Raw genomic sequence first — 8,611 nt, forward strand, 5'->3', positions numbered from 1 at the left:
TGTGTGATGGACGGATGGGGTTTTACATGGGATGAGCACAAGGATCATCAACTTTATGATGGGGTTGGTTCAGTTTCCAAGCTTGTTCTCCTTCCAATGTTCCATGGCAACAATTTCCAATGCAATCCCTTTGGAGACACGTGTATAATCTTCTCTTTTTGTGGTGGCCGAACCCTTCAATTGCCCCATCAATTCTCCTTCAAAATAAAAGAAATGTGATTAAAAGAAAACTTGTGGAAAGTGGCGGCAAAATTTAAAAGACAAGAAAGAGTAACCACTTTTTTTTAAAATTGTTGTTGTCAACTACTAAGTGCTATTCACAAATGCAAACCAACTGACTAATTAAATTTCCATGTATGCAACCTTGGTGACACCAAACTTAGTTTGTGGCAATGTAGTGTAAGATGATTTGTTCAAGGTGCTAAGAGTGACATGCTACGAGTTGCATTCATGTCCTCTTAGTGTGCCTTGAACACCAAACTTGTTCTTCAATATATGTTACATAAAAGGATTTATTCAAGGATATGTCAAAGTTGATTTGCGATCCATGAATTTTGCTTTATTAACTACTTTAAAAGCATATAAAACATGGGTTGCCTCCCATGAAGCGCTTCTTTAGCGTCACTAGCTTGACGTTCTTCCTTTGTCAGGGTGGTTGTTAATGCTTCAAATCTTCCCCCCTTGCAGTAAACCTGTCTCCATTGGCTTCATCAATGATCTCTACATGTTCTAGGGAGAGAAATTTGTTGATGGTGAAAACCTTAGGTAACTGAGATGGGATGGTGGGGAGATGAGGTGGGATATCTAGGAAGTAAGCTGAGATCACTTTATCCCCTGGAGAGAAATCTTCTGTAGGGATCTTTTTGTTCCTCCATCTCCTTGGTATCTTCTTCTTTGTTTCTTTTGTTGTTATCCTGCTCTTTGTGGTCTCTTTTCCTAGAGGGATTTTGTTGCTGGTCCCATATAATTCTGATGGTTTTGGCTCCACTTGAGTTTCCTTTAGGTGTGACAGCTGCTGATTATTTTGTTCATCACCCAAAGGAATTCCTGAGTGTACATCTTGTGCCTCAATGCTTGTTTCTCCCACCATTGCTCTGTCATGCTCTGTTCTTTGTTCCTTGCCTTCCTGACCTTCTTCTTGTGAGGGTTTGAAGACATTGAAGGTGAGTTGTTCGTCATGTACCCTCAGTATTAGCTCTCCTCACTCCACATCTATGAGCGCTCTGGCTGTAGCTAAGAATGGTCTTCCCAATATGATTGGGTGAAGATGACTTTCTTCCATTTCCAGTATGACAAAGTCTGTGGGAAAGAAGTAGTTCCCAACCTTCACCAGCACGTTTTCAACCACTCCTATTGCTTGTTTTTGAGTTTTGTTTGCCAGCCTGATGACTATGTCTGTGGGTATCAGCTCATTGATTTGCAGCCTCTTCATAAAGGATAAAGGCATTAAGTTGATGCTTGCTCCCAGATCACAGAGTCCTTTATCAAACATTGTTTCTCCTATGGAATAGGGGATGTGAAAACTCCCTGGGTCCTTCCTTTTTGTAGGCAGCTCTGGTTGAATGAGAGCACTGCACTCCTTATTCATCACTATGGTTTGTCCTCCCTTGAGTGAGCTTTTCCTGGTCAGCAGCTCCTTCACGTACTTAATGTATGAGGGCATTTGTTGGAGGGCCTTGATGAATGGTATGTTTACATGGAGAGATGCAAATATGTCAAGAAACATTGAGTATATTCTCTTCTCTACACCACCATTGAGTAATTGGGAAAAGGGTGCATAGAGTCTCAGTAGCTCCTTCTGTGTAATTATGGTTTCTTGATGATTCTCTTCCTGCTTTCCTGCTGATGTATCTTCAGGTTGTTCTGATGGTTTTTTTGGCTCTTTCTTAGTCTCCTTATCACTTAAAGTAACCATCTTGCAATTTTCCCATCTGACTTTCTTTGCTTCACCTCTCGGATTTTTCTCTGTGTCACTTGGGAAGCTATCACTAGGTTTGGGAATCTTCTCAGATAGGTATCCCACTTGAAATTCCAGCCTCTTGATGGTGTCTCCCTGATTCTTGATATTGGCTCGCACCTCCTCTTTGAACACCTTGTTATATTGAATCTCCTTGCATATGCCTTCAAGTAGAGTCTCAATCCTTGATAGTCTTTCTTCTAATGATGGAGAGTTGAGATTGGAAGGATGAGAAGGGCCATTTTGACTTTGGTATGGATGTTGAGAAGTGTTGTTGGGTGGGTGCTGGTATGACCTCTATGTGGAGTGTTGGTGAGTTGCATTGTTGTTGGGGTTATGGCGTCTCTGATCTTGGCCTTGGTCTTGTTGATTTCCCCACCTAAAGTTTGGGTGGTTCCTCCAACCAGGATTATACGTTTTAGAGTATGGGTCATAATTCTGCCTAGGTGAATTTCCAATGTAGTTGGCTTGCTCCTGACTACCCTCTGCTTCTTCATTCACTCCTTCTTGAGTTGCTGCTGAAGTGGTGATTGCTGCTACTTGATTCCTCTCCATCTTCTTGGTGAGGTCAGCTAATTGCTTGGTAATTATCTTGTTTTGAGCTAGTAGTGCATCCACATTGTTCAGCTCTATCACTCCTCTAGTGTTGCCTTTTTCAGAAGCATAGAAGTAGTAATTCTCTGCTACAGTCTCAATGACATCTATGGCTTCTTCAATGTCTTCTTCTTGTTCAGAGATCCCCCGGATGAGTGGTCTACTGCCTTCTTTGATTCATATGAAAGACCTTCATAGAAAATGTGCAACTGCACCTATTCATTGAACATATCCGGCGGGCATCTTCTTGTCAAGTCTTTAAACCTCTCCCATGCTTCATATAGAGTCTCACCATCCTGCTGCCTGAATGTTTGTACCTCAGCTCTCAACCTATTAATCTGTTGAGGAGGATAGAATCTTGCCAAGAACTTGTTCATCACATCTTCCCAGGTTGCTAAACTCTCCCTTGAAAATGATTCTAGCCATTTAGATGCTTTGTCCTTGAGTGAGAAGGGAAACAGAAGTAGTCTATAGGTGTCAGGATGAACACCATTAGACTTCACAGTATCGCGTATCCTCAGGAAGGTAGTTAGATGTTGATTGGGGTCTTCTTGGACACTTCCTCCGAATGAACAATTGTTCTGAACAAGGGTGATGAGTTGTGGCTTTAGTTCAAAGTTGTTGGCATGTATGGTTGGCCTTTGGATGCTACTCCCACAGTTTCCGGGGTTTGAGTTGATGTAAGAACCCAGAACTCTTCTCTCTTGCCCAGCCTGATGAGCTGGACCTTCTCGGCCATGGTTATGAGCCTTTTCTTCATGATGGTTTTCCATATTCTCATCCATGTCTGGTTCAAAGTACTCTTCCTCTTCCTCAGCACCAACTACTCTCTTTCCTCTTGCTTTCCTCCTTAATCTAAGGAAGGTCCTCTCAGGTTTAGAATCAAAGGAAGTTGAAGCCCCGCTTCTTCTACCTGTCATACAACCAACAAGGCAAAAGCAAGAAAGATAGATAAGGATAGTAATTTCTACAGAAATGCTGTTAGTGTGAGTGATGCAATATATCAAACAGTTAGTGGGTTAGTGATTGAATTGTAAACAACTAAGAAAATGGGTAGGGAAAAGGGGAGAAAATAGCTAAACTGAAAGTAAATTACTCAAATAAACTTAAATCAAACAAAATAAAAATAAATGCTCAATCTAGTTATCCACCAATTTAATCATTGTTGATACAAAATCAATACCCGGCAACGGCGCCATAAACTTGATGCACGAAAACTTGTCCCTTAACAAATCTCCATCGGCAAGTATACCGAATTGTCGTCAAGTAAAAACTAACAGTAGAGTGAGGTCGAATCCCACAGGGATTGATTGGTCAAGCAACTTTAATTGGAAGAATATTCTAGTTGAGCTAAGCAGAAAGTGAGTTGAGAATTGTAGGAAATTAAATGGAGGGAAAGTAAATAGCAGAAATTAAATGACGGGATGTAAATTGCAGAATCTTAAATGGGGAAGGGGAGTTTAGCATGAAAGTAAATGGCATAAAGTAAAAAGAATGGGAAAGATTAGAAATGGGGAATTCATTGGGCTTAGGAGATGTTGCATTCTCCGGATCAAGTTCAATTTCATCTCTTCCTCAATCAATGCATTCATTAATCTCCTTAGCAATCTTAAGTGATTGAATTCCAATTCCTTGGTAATTCAATCTCTCAAATCAGATCAATAGCCAATTCCTTGGTCTAATTGCTCATGAGAAGAGATGAAGTGTGGTCACTGATTATACCACATGTATTTCCAAATCAAAGTATTGGGAGAATTATATGTCACCATATCCGCCCAAACCCCAATTTGGTCCAACATGAGAAAACATTTCTAGCATGATCTCTTCATCCCTTTTCCAAGGTTCAGAAGAGATCCAAGTATAAATAGCTTCTTTTCCAAGATAACTACTCAATTGGATGAAGATTGAAAGCTTTCTAGTAAAATCAAGAGAAAAGAAAGAAGAAGAATAATGAAAACTATTATTGATCCATCAAATTACAACAGAGCTCCCTTACCCAATGAAAGGGATTTAGTTGTTCATAGCTCTGGGAATGGAAAGCAAAGATGGAGAGTACATTCTGAAAGTTAAACTAGAAGTGCAGAGAAAGTAAAATACAGAGAGTAATTCTAATAATACCAAGAGCCCCCTCTCTTGTTCAAAGCTACTCCTATATATACTAACGTGACCACTAACGTTGACCCTTGGCCCTTCGCAAACGTTACTGGGGTTTACCTTTTTCAATAACGTTGAGAGTACCCCTTTCTCCCTATGTTAGAGTTCACGTTAGAATAGTTAACGTGGCCTTTAACGTAGGCTTGCCAAATCTTTGAGAGCATTAGTGACACTTACCTTTGTCACTAACGCTTCAGAACGCCCCTACTTCCCACGTTAGAGTTCACGTTAACTAGGTTAACGTGGCTTCTAACGCGGTATTGATAGCCATCTCCAACGTTAGTGACAAAGGTGAGTGTCACTAACGTTGGCTCATCATCCCTTTTCTCCACGTTAGCTTCCACGTTAATGTAATTAACGTGGCAACTAACGTGGCTCATAGTGGCTCAATCCAACGTTAGTGACAAAGGTGAGTGTCACTAACGTTGGTGATTCTTGCTCCCTCCACATTAGAGTCCACGTTAAATAGGTTAACGTGGCTTTTAACGTAGCCAATATGGGCTTAGTCCAACGTTAATGACAAAGGTGAGTGTCACTAACGTTGGCATCATCTTCTTCTTCCTCGTTAGAGCTCACGTTAACTAAGTTAACGTGGCTCTTAACGTGGCCAATTGCCCCTTTTGGAATGTTAGTGGCACTTACTTTTACCACTAACGTTGGAGTTCTACTTTTCTTCCACGTTAGCTTTCACGTTAACATAGTTAACGTGGCAACTGACGTGGGCTATGATGGCTTACGAAGGCGTTATTGGCAATCACTTTTCTCATTAACGTTGCAAGCTAGCCTTCATTCCACGTTAGTGGTCACGTTAGCTAGACTAACGTGGCTACTAACGTGGTTCTTCCTTGCTTCCTTTATCCTAAAATCAAGCAATAAAGTGCATCAAAGCTCTAATCCAAGTTATGAGACATGCATCATTCAATTTGTCCTTTAATTCATGCATAATTCTTATGAAATCATGTAAAATTCACAATGTTTGCTTGAATCAAGATGTAAGTGATTATTTACCCAAAATTTGCTTATTTCCTAAGAAAATACATGAAACTACCTTAAAAACATAAAGAAAAGGTCAGTAAAACTGGCCAAAATGCCCTGGCATCAGCTGTACTCATCTACAGCATCATGAAAGGAGAGAACATCAACGTGGGGGAGATGATTACCAACAACATCAACAAAGTACTAAAAAGCACCAGTGACAACATAAGGTTGGCATTCCCCAGCATTATACAGAGGCTATGTGATGAGGCTGGAGTTGGAAAGATCATTGATGAAGTGCTTGTGAAGCAAGACAAGTTCATAACTTCCAAAAATATGTCCAAGGTGGTAGCTGTGCACCCACTCCACAGGGGCCAGAGAACAAAGAGCTCAGGCCCATGAACGACAACAACAACAAGAAGAAGAGGAGGCAGAAGAGCAACCTCAATTCCTTGCACTTCAACCACCACCATAATATCAATATCAGCAATTTCTAGAGGGATTCAACTGGGAGCAACTGCAAGGAGATGTACATGAAATGAAGGGAGATCTACACCACTTGAGGGAAGATGTCAATCAACTCAAGAAAACTCAACAACAACAATGGAGCCAAGTCAACCAAAACATTCAACAATTCCAAGGGAATTGGGAGCATATGAGGAGGGAGAAGCAAGAACAATTTGACTAGGGAGAGGTGCGAAGTGCACTGGACAAAATAGTAGAGCAAGGCAAATGGCAACAGAGGAACCTGGCTGAATTCAGACATCTCTATGATGCCAGAACCATATCCAGGAGGTAGTATGACATTAACACACAAGCAAAGCTGAATACTTGTGTAACGCCGTGGCCGCTCTGAACCCAGGATACCCAACCTTCATGCAAGGAATGGAAAAATTAAGTGCAAGACAAGAGGAAATCCTAGCCAAACATAAGGAGGATGAAAGGAATTACATGAGGAGGGTAGGATTTTGGAAACCTAAGGATGCCAAAGCACAAGAAGGCTCCTCCAAACCAGATGAAGGTGGCTCTTCCCCCTCCAAGAAGAAGAACAAAGGGAAGGGGCCAATAAATTAAAGATGAAGTTGCTCAAGATTGTTGAGTCCCATGGTTGACACTTTCCAATTTCTGAAATCTTGTTTAAGTTTTTTTTTGCTTTATTTAATTTCTAAATAAATAATCATGCTAGGATAGTTTATGCTTTTTGCTTAGTTTTAAATTCCTTTTTGAAGTCTTTATGAGTTCTTCTTTTTCAAGAAAGAAAATGCAATGTATTTCAAGTCTTCATTTTAACAAAAATAAAAGTAGAGTTTATCTCCATAAGAGTCACTGTGGGTTGTACAAAAACAGTGACAGAGACCAAGGCCAAGATGGATTATGAAACAAACTAAGTTATAAGTGACCAAGTGTAAGACCTTGGATGAACTAAAAAAAGAAAATGAGTTATGGAAGAGCAACTAGTCCTAGAAGGTATAACAAGGGGTAGGTTAAGGGGTGTTCCTTAAATATCCATAGAACCAAGAGGTAGTAGGCAATAAAGACCCAAGGCTCTGAGCATCAACTACTGGGATAGAAAAAGAAACAATAAAAAGCTCAAAAAGAATAAAAAAACCTTAGTATATGCTTCTGGTGAAGATGTGTCAAGAAGAGACCTGGGCAAGTAAATTTTTAGGGGTGTCTCAACACCTAGTACCCTAAAACCACTACAAGAAAACAGCTCTGTGATGGGATATTTTCGCGGAGAAACGAATTTCTCCAAACCACCCAAAACTAACCGGCAAGTGCACCGGGTCGCATCAAGTAATAATAACTCACGGGAGTGAGGTCGATCCCACAGGGATTGAAGGATTGAGCAATTTTAGTTTAGTGGTTGATTTAGTCAAGCGAATCAAGATTTGCTTGAGTGATTTGTGATTTGTAGAATTTAAATTGCATGGAAAGTAAAGGGGAATGGGTAATTGACATGAAGTTAAAGAGAACAGGAATTTAAATGCTGAATCTTAAAGAACAAGAAATTAAATGGCAGAAACTTAGAACGCAAGAAATGTAAATTGCAAAATCTTAAAGTGCAAGAAATGTAAATAGCTTGAATTGTAAAGGGAATTGGGAGTTGAATTTGCAGAAATTAAACGAGGGAAAGTGAATTGCAACCAACAGAGAAGTAAAAGAACACTTGGATTGAACCAGATCTAAAAACAGAATTATAAATAAACATGAAAACAGTAAACAGGGAATGGGAAATGGGGAATCCGGATCTCAGGACCCAAGAGACTAGATAACCAAGTCTAGATCTCAATGCCTTCCTAGATCCAACAAGAACAATTGCAAAGGAATTGTAAATTGCAAAGAAAGTAGATGAAGAACAATTAACAGAAATCAAATTCAATAAGCAGTAGAAGAAACAGAGAGATCTTCAGATGAGATTGAAACAGAATTTCTTCAATTCTCCAACCCAAGATCCAAGACAATTGCAATTGAAATTGAAAGCAATAAAACTAAGAGGAAGAGAGTGGAATTCTCCTTCCCCGAAACTAAGAAATTAAAAATCACTCAATATCCAAAGCTCTCCGAAAACTATTATGAAAACTCAAAAGGAAAGCTCCCTTAAGAACTTGAATTCTATCCTATTTATACACTTTCTTCAAATGATCTTCAAGCCTTGAGTTGGGCCTTTGCTCTTGGTGGAATTGGGTTGAGAGAGGCCTTGGTTGATTGCTCTTGGAGTTTGGAGAGGAACCAAAGTGAACCAAGTGAACCGGGTTGGAGTTTTGCAAAAGTTTGAGTAAAAGTTTGAGCAAAAGTTTGAGGCAAACTTTTGGTCCAACTTTTCATATCAGCCTCCATGTTTTGCTGATACCCACGTTGGTGCAAAAGTTAGGGGTCTAACTTTTGCTCCAACGTTGGCCTTCCATAGTGCACTTATGGCGCCAACGT

General features: G+C 40.1%; 1 non-coding gene across 1 annotated transcript; it reads left to right on the top strand.

Annotated features, from left to right (window-relative positions):
• The first annotated feature begins 2,776 nt into the window (after positions 1-2,776).
• LOC112724399 (small nucleolar RNA R71) lies at positions 2,777-2,883 on the top strand. Its single transcript, XR_003163563.1, has one exon. It is a non-coding gene; the product is annotated as a small nucleolar RNA R71 (small nucleolar RNA).
• The last annotated feature ends 5,728 nt before the right edge of the window (positions 2,884-8,611 follow it).

Source organism: Arachis hypogaea, chromosome 11 (genome assembly GCF_003086295.3).
Source record: "Arachis hypogaea cultivar Tifrunner chromosome 11, arahy.Tifrunner.gnm2.J5K5, whole genome shotgun sequence".
NCBI classification, from domain to species: domain Eukaryota; kingdom Viridiplantae; phylum Streptophyta; class Magnoliopsida; order Fabales; family Fabaceae; genus Arachis; species Arachis hypogaea.